Here is a 22,307-nt window from a genome sequence, read left to right on the forward strand (position 1 = left end):
TGTATACAAATTATTGCTATTTTTTTTTTTTAAATCTAAACTGACGTTCAGGGCTATTATACCTGAAATGATTGCTTATAATTTTTAAAATTTCATTTGCTTACCTTTTCCCACTCAATCATTACCATGCAAGTGCATAGGGTATTGTAAAACATGTCTTTGAAAACTTAGGACACAAAACAATACTTAGGTTTCTCTTGGAAAATAGGAGTATGCTACTTCTTTCTCTTTGTATATATATACACACACATATGTTCAATGGAGCCCTGGTGGTGCATGGTTAAAATCTATGGCTGCTAACCAAAAGGTCGGCAGTTTGAATACACCAACTGCTCCTTGAAAACCCTATGAGGCCGTTCTACTTTTTCGTATAGGGTCCCAATGAGTCAGAACCAACTTGACGGCACCTACCAATAACAAGAACAATAATATGTTCAATGGCATGAGATTAAGAATTGCAATTTCACGGGTACGGCTAGTTAAAATAATTGTTTTCACACCTCTTAGAAACAAAACCAAATAAGACTCGCCAAATTTGATTGTCATTTTCTTGTAATATAGCGTATGGGCTAAGCTTTCATCTGATTTATTCTACATCAGATCCAATAGACAAAATAATGATATCACTTGTCTCATTCTATCACAGTAAACATTGTAGTTGTACAGTGTCTGCACATGAGAATATTTTATTACAGTGACAAACTGAAATCTCTGTTTTAATAGAATCAGAAGTGACACCTGCTATGTGTTGGTGACAATCAACTGCAGCACTTTACAGAAATGTGTTTTAGTAGTCAGGAGAAAAATTTTTTAAATAGCATAAAAGAAAAATTATTTCACCAATTTCCTAACTATTTAAATTTTAGCCTTTGTAGCTAGATTTCAAACAGCATAATCATCAGATGTTTTATGCATGGCTATTGAATGTTACAAGATACACTACAGTAGCTAATGAAAAAGTTAAAGATATTTTATAGGAAAGTCAGTATACATGAAGACATATTTCATATGTGCGTTGTAAAATCCCCTAAATAAATTATTGCTATAGTGTATGATAAGCCAAAAGATCCTTGAGATTCTATTGCTGATAAGTAGCAATATCTGAATTTTGTATGACAAATCAGAAGATAAAAAGAAGTAAAATAATGTACAGAAACATAACCTAAAGCACAAAAAATGGCAGAGTTTAATTTTTTGTTCTTACTTTTGTCACTGTTACCCTTGAAAAAGTGAAGAGTCTTCTCAAGATAAGAAACACGGTGTCAAAGAAAATGAGCTCTAGTTCAAGGCTAAAATGTTTAAGAAAAGTTAAAGGGTATGACAGCATACAGAGAAATATATTCCTGTCAGAAAAATCTAAAAGATAAATGTGAGATATTCAGAAAAAAATTACTCCTAAACCTCCAACAACTCTGAAAGTTGCCCCAGAGAATAAGATAGAATCCAATGCTCAAATATGAGCAATATAGTCTGACTGATACTAGAAGCACCCCAGTGGTCAAGGTCCCCAGACCTTCTGTTAGCCCAGGACAGGAACCATTCCCAAAGCCAACTCTTCAGACAGGGGTTGGACTGGAATGTGGGATAGAAAATGATGCTGCTGAAGAGTGGGCTTCTTGGATCAAGTAGGCGCATGAGACTATGTTGCCATCTCCTGTCTGGAGGGGAGATGAGAGGGTGGAGGGGGTCAGAGGCTGGCCGAACGGACACAAAAGTGGAGAGTGGAGGGAAGGAGTGTGCTGTCTCATCAGGGGGGCAGCATTTAGGATATATAGCAAAGTGTATATAAATTTTTGTATGAGAGACTGCCTTGATTTGCAAACATTCACTAAAACCACAATAAAATTTTTTTTAAATGAGCAATATAAATATTTGAAGAAATAGTTCTGATTTTTGAAATTACTAACCTTAGGTAGTTATGCACACTTTAATCTTAATTGTGAGTTACCTTTATATTAGATTGGTTATATATCAAAATTTTACTGGGCATAATGTCAAAGTGAAACAAGGACTATTCCTTAAGCTCTACATTTTCATTAAAACATTACAAAAAAGTCCTGTATTTTTGCAAATGACATTTACTAAATGGTCCCTTAATCTATCCAATGAGCCCTGGTGGCACAGTGGTTAAAAGTTATGGCAGCTAACCAAAAGTTTGGCAATTTGAATCCAACAGCTGTTCCTTGGAAACCCTATGGGGCAGCTCTGCACTATCCTATGGGGTCGCTATGCATCAGAATCAACTTGACAGCAATGGCTTTTTTTTTTTTTTTTTTTTAATCTACCCAAGAGGAATACTAAACAAAGCACAGCTTTTTAACTGCCTAACTTTAGAAGATCTCTTCTACTGCAAATACAAGACAGCTTAGGCATAATATTAACCACCCCAAGACCCTGACAAAGACAGGCTAAGCAACATGAGAATTATAAGTTCTAAAATAAAAGGGTGTTTGTAAACATATAAAAAAGGTTGAATTTTCAAATAAGTTTAAAGGAGGTTTCTGGTTCGCCAAATGGTTCTGGCCTAAACAAAGAGTTTTGGAGTCCAGCATAAATACATTTTGAGGCTCCACGGCATCCTGATTTTGATTGTATTTGAAATGGTAACAGCCTACAGATGCACTTTAGCTAGATTTTACAATGACTTTAAATTTTCTGGCAGTCAATACCAATGATCAATGGTTAATTGACAGTATTCAAAGATTTAAAGTTGCTCATAAAAATGTATGAATTGAATATCAAATCAATAACTCATATTCCATCTTTATTGTATGCTTTCTAATGTTCTTGATTATCTTTTATAAAAGGGAAACTTTATTCACAATATACTTTCAGCAGATCAGAGTGAAAAGAACAATTCTGACCTAAAATTATATGTACATTTTTACTGAGGTCCTAAAGGATCTGACAAATATTACACCATGATACTGGACACCTCTGATCCCCTATTTAAAATTAAAATTAGAGTCCTAAAATATTTGTCCATACTTTCTTGAGTTTTCTTAAAAATGAGATTTGGAAATATATATAATATGTATATGTATGTGTGTGTGTGTTTGTGTATCTATATTTCCTGCATTGCATTTAGTATAAAATTTGCACAAATTAGCATACATAGTGACTAACTCCAACTGACAAAAATCATAAAAAGTTTTCTTTGCAAAATGGCAATATGAGTAAGAGGAATGATTCCCACTTTTCAGGTTGAAGAGTAAAAATAAAAGTTGGCATAAAACAGGACCCATTTCACCCCTAGAATTGAGTAGTAATAAATAAATGTAATAAATCTTCAGCTCTGGGCATTAAAAGATGGGAAGGGGGGATATCGTGAAATGGAATTGCATCTTATGTCAGCAGTCACATTGGATATGATAAAAATTCAGTCCCCGTTGCAAACACACTGTGACACTCCATCAACATGATTGCACTGTGACACTCCATCAACATGATTGCACTTGAGGGCTTCTTCAACAGATCTTTAAAGTAGGAGAGCCCAGATCATTTCTTTCAGCAAATGTAGGTTGTGTGTTACCTATGTGCCAGAATCTTTGCTAGGCAATGGGTTCACTAGTTCAGATTAGTGAACACAAAGATTTCTGCTCTGGTGGAACTTACAGGGCAAAAACAGAAGAAAATAAGAAAAATGCCCAGAACAAATGCAAACTAACAAACAAGAAAGGCTATATGTGCTACTTTTGCTTAAAGAGTAGAATAATTAGAGTTAGTGTGAAGAGACAGGAAAACACAGTATGTCAAAGAGCTTTCATATCTCAGTCTTAGCATTATTATGATTATTATCACTACTTGGAAGTGAATGTCCAGTGATGTTTGGAGGAGTACATAAGATTTTTACTTTAAGGATAAATAAAATTTTGAGAGGAGAATGAGAAGAAAGTAGGGCTTTTTTTTTTTTTGGTGAGCAAAAGCAAAAAATATCAGTTTAAAATGTATTCAAGGAATAGTGAGTAGGCTAACTGGTTTGTGGGATGGTGAACTAGATTAGTGGATTATTTAAATGGGCTTGGAGGCAAAAAAAAAAAAAAGAACAACTAAAATTCAATAGATATAAACAGAAAACTTCATTTACTGCAAACTTAGGTAACTCGTCTGTTCATTCACTGAATAAATATTGAATGTCTACCATGTGTCCAACTCTGGGATGGGTATGCAATACAGGACAGGTATATATCCTTTCAGACTTATGGTACACATACAACTTAGACATACACGGCTCTTATTTTGAAACTAAAAATGATAGCTAATACATGCACTGGATTTAGTAGAAACTGGCTCAGGAACGCAAGTGCATAAACATGGATTTAGCTATCAGCAGGTGATTGCCACAATCCCTGCATGTGATCATCTGCATATTGCCTCCAAACCTGGCCTCCTTGTAAAAATTGATAACATCTTTGCATTTTTAAATTATAAAATGAAAGTTTCTTCATCTTCATTTGAATTACCTTTCTCCCCTGAGCCCTGTTCTATCATTTTCTTGATCCCCACCTGTGTCATCTGCTGGCCATGGTGGTATCTTGCCAGTTTACAGGTAGCTCACAGGCCTTTATGTTTTACTCAGTATCCATTTATTATAATGTAAAGAAGACATATTAATTTTGCTTCAAGAACCCCTGGGTGGCACAAGCCATTTGCAATAGGCTGCTAATCTAAAGGTTGATGTTTTGAACCCACCCAGCAGCTCAGTTGAAATCAACTTCATGGCAATGGGTTTTTTTTTTAATCGGCTCCATGGAAGAAAGACTAAGCATGGTGCTCTGTAAAAATGGCAGCTAAGAAATCACCATGAAACACAGTTTTACCCTGTAGCACACAAAATACCCATGATGCGAAACTGACTCAAGGTGATTTTTTTTTTAAATTTTACTAAAATAAATAAGTCCTCTTCCCTGATTCCTCTTCCTCTTGAATTGTTTAATACTCTCAATTTTTTGCACCACATATTTCAATCTACTGAATAGTAAACAGTTCTGTTGTTTTTTCTCTGTGGCAAGAGTATTGTTTGCTTTCCAATATCCCTTCCTAAATGGTGTCTTCCTGTTCAACATGCCAAGATATTTTTCTGGAGGCTGAAATTGGAATTAAAAGCACTCTGTTTATGACTTCCTAAAACTGCTGTCTACATTTTTGTGTATGGGTTACATGGGCCCAGATACGGTAAGCTAAAGACATTTTTATTTTAAAAAAATTTCCTGAAATATGTTTCCGTATATTTACTTATCATCTGTAGCTCAAGAAAAACTTATATAAAACATTGGCACTGCTTTTGGCACCATAAGAAATTATTTGACATTGAGTAATAAAAGCAAAATGATTTATGAACAGTAACAAGACACTAGAAAATCTTTCTTTTAAATAGTAAAATACTGACACCTTTCAAAATTCAGTTGAAGTATACATTTCTAATAAAAGCAATCAAAGAAGTCATAATTATGCAGCAAGCATGTGGTACTTTTCCAGTTTAAATTGAAGAACAGAAGACATTTAGAACTGAGAAAATGTATTTTGTTTATATTTCTCAATAATTACTTCATAGGGCTGGAAAAAAAAATATCCTACTCATCCAAAAATCATTAACGCATTTGATATGTTCAAAATGTGAAATTGAAAAAGTAGTTCTATTCATTTCGAACAAGGAGATTCTCTTGATACAAAATTCTACTTTAATTCCATTCTGGTACATGATAAGGTGAAAATGCATTTATGATTTAAAATCTCAAATAATAATAAAAAACCAATGCTGCAAGCAATCTGCAAGGTAAAAAACAAAATTTAGCAGTGAGGAAAGGCTTCTTTGAAAGATACTCTCAATTCTCATTATTGAACTGAAGAATTTCCAGATGAAGGAAATGAGCACAACCATAAAACTCCAATAACGTCAATCTCCATAATAGCAAATAAAATTATTTCATGTCACAAAAATGCAACTAATCATGTTAGACATCAAAGGGCAAATCTGGAGGGGTGGGGCCAATTTGGCAGACTAGGAAGACGCTACCTCGGATCCCTCTTGCAACAAAGACTCGGAAAAACAAGTGAATCGATCACATACATAACAATCTACGAACCCTGAACAACAAACACAGATTCAGAGATGGAAAATGAACAAATACGGGGAAGCAGCGACTGTTTTCGGAGCCTGGAGCCAGCGTCCCAGTCAGTGATGGCTCGGAGACAGCAGTCGATATCAAACCACATAAAGAAGCAGACCATGACAGCTTCTCCAACCTCCCAAACAAAAGAATCAAAATCTTTCCCAAATGAAGATACAATCCTGGAATTATCAGATACAGAATATAAAAAACTAATTTACAGAATGCTTCAAGACATCACAAGTGAAATTAAGCTAACTGCAGAAAAAGCCAAGGAACACACTGATACAACAATTGAAGAACTCAAAAAGATTATTCAAGAACATAGTGGAAAAATTAATAAGTTGCAAGAATCCATAGAGAGACAGCATGTAGAAATCCAAAAGGTTAACAATAAAATTACAGAATTAGACAACACAATAGGAAGTCAGAGGAGCAGACTCGAGCAATTAGAATGCAGAGTGGGAAATTAACACCAACATAGCTGAAAAAAAATCAAATAAAAGAATTAAAAAAAAAATGAAGAAACCCTAAGAATCATGTGGGACTCTATCAAGAAGGATAACTTCCGAGTGATTGGAGTCCCAGAACAGGGGGGAGGACAGAAAACACAGAGAAAATAGTTGAAGATCTCCTGACAGAAAACTTCCCTGACATCATGAAAGACGAAAGGATATCTATCCAAGATGCTTATCGAACCCCATTTAAGATTGATCCAAAAAGAAAAACACCAAGACATATTATCATCAAACTTGCCAAAACCAAAGATAAAGAGAAAATTTTAAAAGCAGCCAGGGAGAAAAGAAAGGTTTCTTTCAAGGGAGAATCAATAAGAATAAGTTCAGACTACTCAGCAGAAACCATGCAGGCAAGAAGGGAATGGGATGACATATACAGAGCACTGAAGGAGAAAAACTACCAGCCAAGGATCATATATCCAGCAAAACTCTCTCTGAAATATGAAGGTGAAATTAAGATATTTACAGATAAACACAAGTTTAGAGAATTTGCAAAAACGAAACCAAAGCTACAAGAAATACTAAAGGATATTGTTTGGTCAGAAAACCAATAATATCAGATACCAGCACAACACAACGTCACAAAACAGAACATTCTGATATCAACCCAAATAGGGAAATCACAAAAACAAATTAAGATTAATTAAAAAAAAAAATGCTCATAACAGGGAATCATTGAAGTCAATATGTAAAAGATCACAATAATCAAAAGAGGGACTAAATACAGTTGGCATAGAACTGCCATATGGAGAGGGATACAAGGCGATATAGAACGATACAAGTTAGGTTTTTACTTAGAAAAATAGGGGTAAATATTAAGGTAACCACAAAGAGGTATAACAACTCCATAACTCAAGATAAAAGCCAAGAAAAATATAACGACTCAACAAACATAAAGTCAAACACTAAGAAAATGAGGATCTCACAATTTACTAAGAAAAACATCTCAGCACAAAAAAGTATGTGGAAAAATGAAATTGTCAACAACACACATAAAAAGGCATCAAAATGACAACACTAAACACTTATTTTTAATTACGCTGAATGTAAATGGACTAAATGCACCAATAAAGAGACAGAGAGTCTCGGACTGAATAAAGAAACAAGATCCGTCTATATGCTGCCTACAAGAGACACACCTTAGACTTACAGACTCAAACAAACTAAAACTCAAAGGATGGAAAAAAATACATCAAGCAAAAAATAAGCAAAAAAGAGGAGGAGTAGCAATATTAATTTCTGACAAAATAGACTTTAAACTTAAATCCACCACAAAGGATAAAGAAGGACACTACATAATGATAAAAGGGACACTTGATCAGGAAGATATAACCATATTAAATATTTATGCACCCAATGACAGGGCTGCAAGATACATGAATCAAATTTTAACAGAACTGAAAAGTGAGATAGACACCTCCACAATTATAGTAGGAGACTTCAACACACCACTTTCGGAGAAGGACAGGACATCCAGCAAGAAGCTCAACAGAGACACGGAAGACCTGATTACGACAATCAACCAACTTGACCTCATAGACTTATACAGAACTCTCCACCCAACTGCTGCAAAATATACTTTTTTTTCTAGTGCACATGGAACATTCTCTAGAATAGACCACATATTAGGTCATAAAACAAACCTTTGCAGAATCCAAAACATCGAAATATTACAAAGCATCTTCTCAGACCACAAGGCAATAAAACTAGAGATCAATAACAGAAAAACTAGGGAAAAGAAATCAAATACTTGGAAATTGAACAATACCCTCCTGAAAAAAGACTGGGTTATAGAAGAAATCAAGGAGGGAATAAGGAAATTCATAGAATGCAACGAGAATGAAAATACTTCCTATCAAAACCTCTGGGACACAGCAAAAGCAGTGCTCAGAGGCCAATTTATATCGATAAATGCACACATACAAAAAGAAGAGCAAGCCAAAATCAGAGAACTGTCCCTACAACTTGAACAAATAGAAAGTGAGCAACAAAAGAATCCATCAGGCACCAGAAGAAAACAAATAATAAAAATTAGAGCTGAACTAAATGAATTAGAGAACAGAAAAACAAGTGAAAGAATTAACAAAGCCAAAAGCTGGTTCTTTGAAAAAATTATCAAAATTGATAAACCATTGGCTAGACTGACTAAAGAAATACAGGAAAGGAAACAAATGACCCGAATAAGAAACGAGAAGGGCCACATCACAACAGACCCAACTTAAATTAAAAGAATCATATCAGATTATTACGAAAAATTGTACTCTAACAAATTTGCAAACCTAGAAGAAATGGATGAATTCCTGAAAAAACACTACCTACCTAAACTAACACATTCAGAAGTAGAACAACTAAATAAACCCATAACAAAAAAAGAGATTGAAATGGTAATCAAAAAACTCCCAACGAAAAAAAACCCCGGCCCGGACGGCTTCACTGCAGAGTTCTACCAAACTTTCAGAGAAGAGTTAACACCACTACTACTAAAGGCATTTCAAAGCATAGAAAATGACGGAATACTACCCAACTCATTCTATGAAGCCACCATCTCCCTGATACCAAAACCAGGTAAAAAAAAAAAAAAAAAATTTTTTTTTTTTGAAGACATTACAAAAAAAGAAAATTACGGACCTATATCCCTCATGAACATAGATGCAAAAATCCTCAACAAAATTCTAGCCAATAGAATTCAACAACATATCAAAAAAATAATTCACCACGATCAAGTGGGATTTATACCAGGTATCCAAGGCTGGTTTAATATCAGAATATGTAATCGACCACATAAATAAAACAAAAGACAAAAACCACATGATCTTATCAACTGATGCAGAAAAGGCATTTGACAAAGTCCAACACCCATTTATTATAAAAACTCTCACCAAAATAGGAATTGAAGGAAAATTCCTCAACATAATAAAGGGCATCTATGCAAAGCCAACAGCCAACATCACTCTAAATGGAGAGAACCTGAAAGCATTTCCCTTGAGAACGGGAACCAGACAAGGATGCCCTTTATCACCGCTCTTATTCAACATTGTGCTAGAAGTCCTAGCCAGAGCAATTAGGCTGGACAAAGAAATAAAGGGCATCCGGATTGGCAAGGAGGAAGTAAAATTATCTCTATTTGCAGATGACATGATCTTATACACAGAAAACCTTAAGGAATCCTCCAGAAAACTACTGAAACTAATAGAAGAGTTTGGCAGAGTCTCAGGTTATAAGATAAACATACAAAAATCACTTGGATTCCTCTACATCAACAAAAAGAACATCGAAGAGGAAATAACCAAATCAATACCATTCACAGTAGCACCCAAGAAGATAAAACACTTAGGAATAAATCTTACCAAGGATGTAAAAGACCTATACAAAGAAAACTACAAAGCTCTACTACAAGAAATTCAAAAGGACATACTTAAGTGGAAAAACATACCTTGCTCATGGATAGGAAGACTTAACATAGTAAAAATGTCTATTCTACCAAAAGCCATCTATACATACAATGCACTTCTGATCCAAATTCCAATGTTATTTTTTAAGGTGTTAGAGAAACAAATCACCATCTTCATATGGAAGGGAAAGAAGCCTCGGATAAAAAAAAAAAAAACAAAGCATTATTGAAAAAGAAGAAGAAAGTGGGAGGCCTCACTCTACCTGATTTCAGAACCTATTATACAGCCACAGTAGTCAAAACAGCCTGGTACTGGTACAACAACAGGCACATAGACCAGTGGAACAGAATTGAGAACCCAGATATAAATCCATCCACATATGAGCAGCTGATATTTGACAAAGGCCCAGTGTCAGTTAACTGGGGAAAAGATAGTCTTTTTAACAAATGGTGCTGGCATAACTGGATATCCATTTGCAAAAAAATGGCACAGGACCCACACCTCACACCATGCACAAAAACTAACTCCAAGTGGATCAAAGATCTAAACATAAAGACTAAAACGATAAAGATCATGGAAGAAAAAATAGGGACAACCCTAGGAGCCCTAACACAAGGCATAAACAGAATACAAAACATTACCAAAAATGACAAAGAGAAACCAGATAACTGGGAGCTCCTAAAAATCAAACACCTATGCTCATCTAAAGACTTCACCAAAAGAGTAAAAAGACCACCTACAGACTGGGAAAGAATTTTCAGCTATGACATCTCCGACCAGCGCCTGATCTCTAAAATCTATATGATTCTGTCAAAACTCAACAACAAAAAGACAAACAACCCAATCAAGAAGTGGGCAAAGGATATGAACACACACTTCACTAAAGAAGATATTCAGGCAGCTAACAGATATATGAGAAAATGCTCTCAATCATTAGCCGTTAGAGAAATGCAAATTAAAACTACCATGAGATTCCATCTCACTCCAACAAGGCTGGCATTAATCCAAAAAACACAAAATAATAAATGTTGGAGAGGCTGCGGAGAGATTGGAACTCTTATACACCGCTGGTGGGAATGTAAAATGGTACAACCACTTTGGAAATCTATCTGGCGTTATCTTAAACAGTTAGAAATAGATCTAGGATACAACCCAGAAATCCCACTCCTCGGAATATACCCTAGAGAAACAAGAGCCTTCACACAAACAGATATATGCACACTCAGTTTATTGCAGCTCTGTTTACAATAGCAAAAAGTTGGAAGCAACCAAGGTGTCCATCAACAGATGAAAGGGTAAATAAATTGTGGTATATTCACACAATGGAATACTACGCATCGATAAAGAACAGTGACGAATCTCTGAAACATTTCATAACATGGAGGAACCTGGAAGGCATTATGCTGAGTGAAATTAGTCAGAGGCAAAAGGACAAATATTGTATAAGACCACTATTATAAGATCTTGAGAAATAGTATAAACTGAGAAGAACGCATACTTTTGTGGTTACAAGGGGGAGAGGGAGGGAGGGAGGGAGGGAGGGAGAGGGTTTTTTACTGATTAATTAGTAGATAAGAACTGCTTTAGGTGAAGGGAAGGACAACACTCAATACATGGAAGGTCAGCTCAATTGGACTGGACCAAAAGCAAAGAAGTTTCCGGGATAAAATGAATGCTTCAAAGGTCAGCGGAGCAGGGGCTGGGGTTTGGGAACCATGGTTAAAGGAGACTTCTAAGTCAATTGGCAAAATAATTCTATTATGAAAACATTCTGCATCCCACTTTGAAATGTGGCGTCTGGGGTCTGAAATGCTAACAAGCGGCCAGCTAAGATGGATCAATTGGTCTCAACCCACCTGGAGCAAAGGAGAATGAAGAACACCAAGGTCACACGACAACTAAGAGCCCAAGAGACAGAAAGGGCCACGTGAACCAGAGACTTACATCATCCTGAGACCAGAAGAAACAGGTGGTGCCCGGCCACAATCGATGACTGCCCTGACACAGAGCACAATATAGAACCCCTGAGGGAGCAGGAGATCAGTGGGATGCAGAACCCAAATTCTTATAGAAAGACCATACTTAATGGTCTGACTGAGACTAGAGGAATCCCGGCAGTCATGGTCCCCAAACCTTCTGTTGGCACAGGACAGGAACCATCCCTGAAGACAACTCATCAGACATGAAAGGGACTGGACAGTGGGTAGGAGAGAGATGCTGATGAAGAGTGAGCTAATTACATCAGGTGGACACTTGAGACTGTGTTGGCATCTCCTGTCTGGAGGGGGGATGGGGGGATAGAGAGAGTTGGAAGCTGGCAAAATTGTCACGAAAGGAGAGACTGGAAGGGCTGACTCATTAGGGGGAGAGCAAGCGGGAGTATGGAGTAAGATGTATATAAACTTATATGTGACAGACTGACTTGATTTGTAAACGTTCACTTGAAGCTCAATAAATGTTAATAAAAAAAAAAAGCAAATCTGAGGTTGTTTTTGACAATGTATCCTTGTGCAAAAAAAAAAAAAAAAAGGTAATGGCCATGCATCATAAAGCTGATTAATTCAGGCCCTATTTTATCCTATTTGTTTCTACATATGCATACAATGTTTGCGGGGGGGGGGGGAGTTGATGGAATTGAAATAAGTCCTCTCAGTTATAAGAATGTCCTCATTAAAAAGTAGGTGATGATATTGTTAACTACATGCTGCAAAGTATGTCAAAATCCTAAAGTCAAAAGCATACTGAAGTAGTGATTTCATATTTTTCATTATAATTTCCAGTGTTACTGTTTGTTGCTGATTGCCAAAGAGTAGATTCTAATTCATGGCAACCCCATGTATGGAGAGCAGAACTTGTCCATAGGATTTTCAAGGCTGTTACGTTTAGAAGCAGATGGCCAGGCCTTACTTTTGGGTGCCTCTGTGTGTTTATATTGCTTTAACATGGTCTCTTCGGCACTCTGGTCAGACTACCAAAAACCAAACCCATTGCCATCAAGTCAATTCTGACTCATAGTGACCCTCTAAGACAGAGTAGAACTGTCCCATAGGGTTTTGAAGGAGCAGTTGGTGGATTTGAACTGCCGATCTTATGGTTAATCGCCAAGCTCTTAACCACTGCACCACCAAGGCTCTCTGGTTGGTCTAGGTGCAGGATAATCATTATAAAGCTCATCAAATTCAGTCATATCACAGTACCTAAGCCCAGGGCCCAATTTTTTTGTTGTTGTTACAAGTTAATACACCATAATGATAATCCTAGTATCATTAATATCCATTAATATACCATAATGATAATCCTAAATGCCTAAAATTCAAGTACCATGAGATTTCCTAAATATGTTGCAGCTGTTATATGCCGTTGAGTTGATACTAACTCCTAGCGACCCAATGGGGTAGGATAAAACTGAATCATAGGGTTTCTAAGGCTGTAATCTTTACAAAAGCAGATTGGAGTATCTTACTCCTATAAAGCAACTGGCAGGTTTCAACTATCAACCTTATGGTTAGCGGCATATTGCTTAACCATTGTGCAACTGGGGAATAGATCAGCAATGTAAGGAAGTAGGATAGGAATAAAAAAAAAAAAAAATCATAGTCAGAATTATTTTTAGAAGGTCTGAGTCTGAGGTCCTTTCAAGCGTAATTGTGTTGTCATTTACCCTAATAAGACTTCTCTCTGGATTAGGTGTTTCTTCTGTGTGCTTGCATAATATCTGGATTCCTGTGATCATAACATTTAATCAAACAGTATTATAAATGTTTGTGTAGTGTCTGCTTTTTCCATTAGATTACAAACAATTTGAGTGTTGTGCCTTAATTGACACAGTTAAGGCCTGGAGTGGCCTTTCTTCAGGGATGCCTCCCCTGACCTCCTTGATTTGGATACATTAGCCTGTTAATCACTCTCAGGCACCCTATACACTTGATGTTAAAACAAGTATCCTGATTGCAATTAAATATTGATGTTTGTGTTTTGTTTACCCATAAAATCAGGAATTATATTTTCGTTCTTCATTGCCTTATTCTCATAACCTAGCACAGTGCCTGGCACAGGAGGTAGTTAACAAATATCTGTGTTATGAGTCGTTAATCACTCAAGTGCCTATTTAATGTATCAATGACTTCCAAAAATGTTTTGCATAGAAATCTTTCATTTGAATCAATAAAGTATATGTATGTTCTGTAAATCACAAGCCTATAAGAAAAAGACAAACAACCCAATTAAAAAATAGGCAAAATACCTAAAGAGACTCTTCACTAAGAAGATACTCATACGAAGAGTAATCATATAAAATGATAAAATCAGGGAAAATCAAATTAAAATAGAATGACTATAAATAAAATGATTTACCATGTGAAATATTAGTGAAAATATGGATCAACTGGATGATGGATCAACTGGAATTTTCATATACTCCTGATAGGAGTGTAGAATTATAAACAATTTTGGACAACCAATCAGAACTTTCTAAATAAACATGCCTATTTTGTGATCCAATAATTCATTCCATGGTTATGTATATATAAAAAAAATATATCCAAGATAAATTAGTTCATATGTCAACAAACTGACCTGTAGGAGAATGTTCATAGCAGAATTAATCAGAAGAGTCAAAACATAAAAACAGATTAATTTCTAATAATAGGCAAGTAAATTACAGTCTGTGGCTTGTTCGCGTAATGGAATACCACTCAGCAATTTTAAAAAAAAAAGAGAAAGAGATCAAATGTTGCTACATGCAAAAGTGGGTGAATATGGGAGGTGAGACCAAGATGGTGGAATAGACAGACGCTTCCAGCAAGCATTCTTCCAACAGCGACCCAAAACAAACAAGTGAAATGATTATATTTATGACCAGCTAGGAGCCCTGAACATCAAAGACAAAAGAAGAAAACAGACTGAATGGTGGGGGAGGAAGAGATGGTTCAGAAGCAGAGAGGAGTTACCAGACCTGAATTGCCAGGAGCCCTCAGGCACCATTTCCAGGAGTGGCTAACAGTGGTGTGGTAGTAGTGTTCGGCTGCAGTTTCCTCAGGGAGAAGCAGCCAGCAGCACAACCTACTCACACCTCCGGAACCAGAGAAGAAAGGCGCTCTCGGCAAAACCTAAGTACTTGCATATATTTTACCATGCCCCCTGCGCCCAAGCTGGCTTCAGCAGCTGTTGATTTTGCTGGGCCTGAGATAGGCTCTGTTGAGTGCATGGAGCCATTCTTCTGGCCTTGGAGAAGGAATAAATTTGCAACTGGGGGAAAAGATAATTTTCCAACTCCACTAACCTTGAGAGCTCAGGACAGAAGTTGCTCCTGTCAAGGCATACACGGTCCATGGACTTTAAGTAACTTTTCCCCTTGCATGGAACTCTGTGGGCCTATTTCAGGAAAATAGGCCCTTGTTGGCAGACTACAACTGTTTCAGCTATGTGGTGGAGAGGTGGGTGTTTGATGTTCGACACCGCTTTGCCTATTAAACAGGGTCCTTACCTACCCATATCAGGGGCCTAAGGACTGGTGGCTCCACTCAGGTCGCCCAGTCACTCATGACTGGGGTCCAAGGATAACGGGAAGCTCCTACACCTTACAACCAAAAATATTGGGTACCCTGGTCTGTCTGCAGAACCCACCCACCTCTACTCTCTAGGGAGAGGGATGTGCTTTCCTCAGAGAAAAGCACCCTTCCTTGTTCAGAGCATGACTCCCTGCTACAACCAGATACTGGTACCTATACCAATCACCCCTGCACCTCTAAGACAGAGTCTGTACCACACACTTGATGATCTGCTACCTGCACAACTGAGCTGATTCACACAAGAAAAGTGAATGGACACCTAGACTGATATACCTGAAAACAGCTCTAGCCATCTAGGGAGCTCCAAAGGTGAAAATAATAAGCTAGCTCACTCAAGTAACCCATTTGGGCATATCAAAAAAAAAAAAAAAGCAAAAATCTACCATACAGTAAGCAAACATAAACTAATACAATAACTTATAGATGGCTTGAAGACTACATTCAATATTAAGTCACATAAAGCAACAGACCATGATTGCCTCAACAAGCTCTCAAAACAAAGAATCAAAAAAGAGCAGGAGTGGCAATATTAATTTCTGACAAAATAAACTTTAAAGTTAAATCCACCGCAAAGGATAAGGAAGGACACTATATAATGATTAAAGGGACAATATACCAAGAGGATATAAACATATTAAATATTTATGCACCAATGACAGGGCTGCAAGATACATAAAAGAAAATCTATCAGCATTGAAAAGTGAGATAGACAGCTCTACAATAAGAGTAGGAGACTTCAACACACCACTTTCGGTGAAGGACAGGACATCCGGAAAGAAGCTCAGTAAAGACACGGAAGATCTAAATGCCACAATCAACCAACCTGACCTCACTGACATATACAGAACACTCCTCTCAACAGCAACCAAGAATACTTTCTTTTCTAGTGCATATGGAACATTCTCTAGAATAAGCCACATAAAAGCCACATATTAGGTCATAAAACAAGCCTTAGGAAAATCCAAAACATTGAAATATTACAAAGCTTCTTCTCTGACCATAAGGCCATAAAAGTGGAAATCAATAATAGAAAAAGCAGAGAAAAGAAATCAAACACTTGGAACCTAAACAATCCACGGCTCAAAAAAGACTGGGTTATAGAAGACATTAAGGATGGAATAAAGAAATTCATAGAATCCAATGAAAATGAAAACACTTCCTTTAGAACCTTTGAGAAACAGTGAAAGGAGTGCTCAGAGACCAATTTATATCAATAAATGCACACATAAAAAAAAGAAGAACAGGCCAAAATCAAAGAATTATCCCTACGACTTGAACAGATAATAAAAATTGGAGCAGAATTAACTGAAATAGAAAATTGAGAAATGGTTGAAAGAATTAATAAGACCAAAAGCTGGTTCTTTGAAAAAATCAACAAAATTGGTAAACCATTGGCCAATCTGACAAAAGAAAAACAGGAGAGGAACCAAATAACCTGAATAAGAAATGAGATGGGCGATATTACAACAGACCCAACTGAAATTCAAAGAATCATATAAGATTACTATGAAAAATTGTACTCTAACAAATTTGAATACCTAGAAGAAATGGATGAGTTCCTAGAAACACACTACCTATATAAACTAACATAAACAGAGGTAGAACAGTAAATAGACCCCAAAAAAGAAGAGATTGAAAAGGTAATAAATAATCTCCCAATGAAAAAAATCCCTGGCCTGGACAACTTCACCACAGAGTTCTACCAAACTTTCAGAGAAGAGTTAACACCACTACTACTAAAGGTATTTCAGAGCATGGAAAAGGACGGAATAAGCCCACACTCATTCTATGATGCCAGCATACAGCTGACACCGAAACCAGGGAAAGACACTACAAAGAAAAGAAAGAAAGAAAATTAAAGCCCTATATTCCTCATGAACTTAGATGCAAAAATCCTCAATAAAATTCTAGCCAAAAGAATTCAACAACATATCAAAAAGATACTTCAACATAACCAAGTGGGATTCATACTAGGAATGAATATCTGTCAGTTTGTGGAGGCTTACATGTTGCTGTGATGCTGGAAGCTATGCCACCAGTATTCATATATGAGCAGGGTCACCCATGGAGGACAGGTTTCAGCTGAGCTTCCAGACTAAGGCAGACTAGGAAGAAGGACCCGTCAGTCTACTTCTGAAAAGCATTAGCTAGTGAAGACCTTATGAATAGCAGTGGAACATTGTCTGATATAGTGCTGGAAGATGAGCCCCCAGGTTGGAAGGCACTCAAAAGATGACTGGGGAAGAGCTGCCTCCTCAAAGTAGAGTCAACCTTAATGACATGGGTGGAGTAAAGCTTTCGGGACCTTCATTTGCTGATGTGGCATGACTCAAAATGAGAAGAAACACCTGCAATCATCCATTAATAATCTCAAACTGTAATGTACAAAGTATGAATCTAGGAAAATTGGAAATAGTCAAAAATGAAATGGAACACATAAACATTGATATCCTAGGCATTAGTGAGCTGAAATGGACTGGTATTGGCCATTTTGAATTGGACAATCACATAGTCTCCTATGCTGGGAATGACAACCTGAAGAGGAATGGCGTTGCATTCATCATCAGAAAGAATGTTTCGAGATGTATCCTGAAGTATGGCACTGTCAGTGATAGGGTAATATCCATACACCAAAAAGTAAGATCAGTTAATACGACTATTATTCAAATTTATGCACCAATCACTAGGGCCAAAATTGAAGAAATAAAAGATTTTTATCAGATGCTGCAGTATGAAATTGATTGAACATTCAATCAAGATTTATTGAACACTCAATCAAGATTTATTGATAATTACTGGGGATTGGAACTCAAAAGTTGGAAACAAAGAAGGATCAACAGTTGGAAAATATGGCCTTGATGTTAGAAACAATGCTAGAGATCAAATGATAGAATTTTGCAAGACCAACGACTTCTTCATTGCAAATACCTTCTTTTACCAACATAAACGGTAACTATACACATGGACCTCTCCAGATGGAACACACAGAAATCAAATTGACTACATCTGTGGAAAGAGACGATGGAAAAGCTCGATATCATCAGTCAGAACAACCCCAGGAGCTAACTGTGGAACAGACCATCAATTTCTCATATGCAAGTTCAAGCTGAAACTGATGAAAATCAGAGGAAGTCCATGAGAGCCAAAACATGACCTTGAGTACATTCCACCTGAATTCAGAGATGATCTGTAGAATAGATTTGATTCATTGAAAACTGGTGACAGAAGACCAGATGAGTTGAGGAATGACATCAAGGGCATCATACCTGAAGAAAGCAAGAGGTCATTGAAATGACAGGAAAGAAAGAAAAGACCAAGATGGATGTCAGAGGAGACGCTGAAACTTTCTCTCAAACATCGAGCAGCTAAAGCAAAAGGAATATTTGATGAAGTAAAAGAACTGAACAGAAGATTTCAAAGGGAGTCTCGAGAAGACAAAGTATTATAATGACATGTGCGAAGAGCTGGAGATGGAAAACCAAAAGGGAAGAACATGCTCCGCGTTTCTCAGGCTGAAAGAACTGAAGAAAAAATTCAAGCCTTGAGTTGCAATAGTGAAAGATTCTATTGAGGAAATACTAAACAATGCAAGAAGCATCAAAAGAAGATGGAAGGAATACACAGAGTCATTATACCAAAAAGAATTAGTCGATGTTCAAACATTTCAAGAAGTGGCATATGACCATATCATGATGATACTGAAGGAAGAAGTCCAAGCTGCTCTGAAGGCATTGGTGAAAACCAAGTCTCCAGGAATTGATTGAATATCAATTGAGATGTTCAAAGCAAACAGATGCAGAGCTGGAGGTGCTCACTTGTCTAGAGCAAGAAATATGGAAGGTAGCTTTCTGGCCACCTGACTGGAGTAGATCCATATTTATGCCTATTCCCAAGAAACGTGATCCAACCGAATGTGGAAATTACAGAACAATATCATTAATATCACACACAAGCAAAATTTTGCTGAAGATCATTCAAAAATGGCTGCAGCAATATATCAACAGAGAACCGCCAGAAATTCAGGCCGGTTTCAGAAGAGGACGTGGAACCAGGGATATCATTGCTGATGTCAGTTGGATCCTGGCTGAAAGCAGAGAATACCAGAAGGATGTTTACCTGTGTTTTACTGACTATGCAAAGACATTCAACTGTGGATCATACCAAATTATGGATAACATTGCAAAGAATGAGAACTCCAGAACTCTTAATTGTGCTCATGAGGAACCTGTACATAGATCAAGAGGCAGTTGTTCAGACAGAACAAGGGGATACTGATTAGTTTAAAGCCAGGAAAGGAGTGCGTCACGGTTGTATTCTTTCACCACACCTCTTCAATCTGTATGCTAAGCAAATGATCTGAGAAGCTGGAGTAAATGAAGAAGAAAGGGGATCAGGATTGGAGGAAGACTCAGTAATAACCTGTGTTATGCACATGACACAAACTTGCTTGCTGAAAGTGAAGAGTCTTGAAGCACTTACTAATGAAGATCAAAGACCACAGCCTTCAATATGGATTGCACCTCAACATAAAGAAAACAAAAATCCTCACAACTGGTCCAATGAGGAACATCATGATAAATGGAGAAAAGATTGAAATTTGTCAAGGATTTCATTTTACTTGGATCCACAATCAACAGCCATGGAAGCAGCAGTCAAGAAATCAAAAGACGCGTTGCATTGGGAAAATTTGTTGCAAAGGGCCCTTTTAAAGTGTTGAAGAGCAAAGATGTCACCTTGAAGACTAAGGCACACCTGGCCCAAGCTATGGTATTTTCAATCGCCTCATATGCATGTGAAAGTTGCACAGTGAATAAGGAAGACAGAAGAAGAATTGATGCCTTTGAATTGTGGTGCTGGCGAAGAATATTGAATATACCATCGTCTGCCAAAATAACGAACAAACCTGTCTTAGAAGAAGTACAAACCAGAATGCTCCTTAGAAGCAAGGATGGCGAGACTGCATCCTACGTACTTTGGATATATTGTCAGGAGGGATGAGTCCCTGGAGAAGGACATCATGCTTGGCAGAGTACAGGATCAACGGAAAAGAGGAAGACCCTCAACGAGGTGGATTGACACAGTGGCTGCAACAATGAGCTCAAGGATAACAACGATCGTAAGGATGGCTCAGGACCCAGCAGTGTTTTGTTCTACTGTGCATTGGATCGCTATGTGTCGGAACCAACTCGACGGCACCTACCAACAACAACAACATGTAGGGTTGGTTCAATATTAGAAAGACAGTTAATATAATCCATTATATAAATAAAACAAGACAAGAATCACATGATTTTTTCAATTGAAGCAGAAAAGGCATTTGACAAGGTTCTACACCCATTCATGAGAAAAACACTCAGCTAAATAGGAATAGAAGGAAAATTCCTCTACATAATAAAGGGCATTTATACAAAGCCAATAGCCAACATCATCCTAAACGGAGAGAGTCTGAAAGCTTTCCCCTTGAGATCGGAACCAGACAAGGATGCCCTTTATCACCACTCTTATTCAACATTGTGCTGGTGGTTCTAGCCAGAGCAATTAGGCTAGATAAAGAAATAAAGGGCATCCAGATTGGCAAAGGAGAATTAAACGTATCTCTATTTGCAGATGACATGATCTTATACACAGAAAACACAAAAAACCCTCAAGAAAACTACTGAAACTAATAGAAAAGTTCAGCAGAGGATCAGGATACAAGATAAACATACAAAAGTCAGTTTGATTCCTCTATGCCAACAAAAAGGAAATCACCAAATCAATACCATTTACAATAGCCCCCAAGAAGATAAAATACTTAGGAATGAATCTTACCAGAGGTGTAGAAGACTTATACAAAGAAAACTACAAAACAGTACTGCAAGAAACCAAAAGAGACTTACATAAGTGGAAAAACATACCTTGCTCATGGATAGAAGGACAACATTGTCAAAATGTCTCTTCTACCAAAAGCGATCTGTAGATACAATGCAATTCTGATTCAAATTCCAATGACATTTTTTAATGAGATGGGGAAACAAAGCACCAACTTCATATGGAAGGGAAAGAGGCCCCGGATAAGTAAAGCACTACTGAAAAAGAACAAACTGGGAGGCCTCACTCTACCTGATTTTAGAACCTATTATACCTCCACAGTAGCCAACACTGCCTGGTAGTGGTACAAGAACGGATACATAGACCGATGGAACAGAATTGAGAATCCAGACATAAGTCCATCCACAAATGAGTAGCTGATTTTTGACAAAGGCCCAAAGTCAGTTAAATGGGAAAAAGACAGTCTATTTAACAAATGGTGCTGGCACAACTGGATATTTATCTGCAAAAAAACTGAAACAAGACCCATACCTCACATTATGCATAAAAACGAACTCAAAGTGGATCAAAGAACTAAATAGAAAGCCTAAAACGATAAAGATCATGGAAGAAAAAATAGGGACAATGCTAGGAGCCCTAAAACATGGCATAAACGGTATACAAAACATTACAAACAACGCAGAAGAGAAGCTAGATAACTGGGAGATCCTAAATATCAAACACCTGTGCTCATCCAAAGACCTTTTTTTATGCTCATCCAAAGACTTTGCCGAAAGAGTAAAAAGATTACCTACTGGGAAAAAGTTTTTAGCTATGACATTTCTGATCAGTGTCTGATTGCTTAAGTCTACATGATACTGCAAAATCTCAACTACAAAAAGACAAATAACCTGATTAAAAAATGGG

The sequence above is a fragment of the Loxodonta africana genome, chromosome 25 (genome assembly GCF_030014295.1).
Source record: "Loxodonta africana isolate mLoxAfr1 chromosome 25, mLoxAfr1.hap2, whole genome shotgun sequence".
Classification (NCBI taxonomy): Eukaryota; Metazoa; Chordata; class Mammalia; order Proboscidea; family Elephantidae; genus Loxodonta; species Loxodonta africana.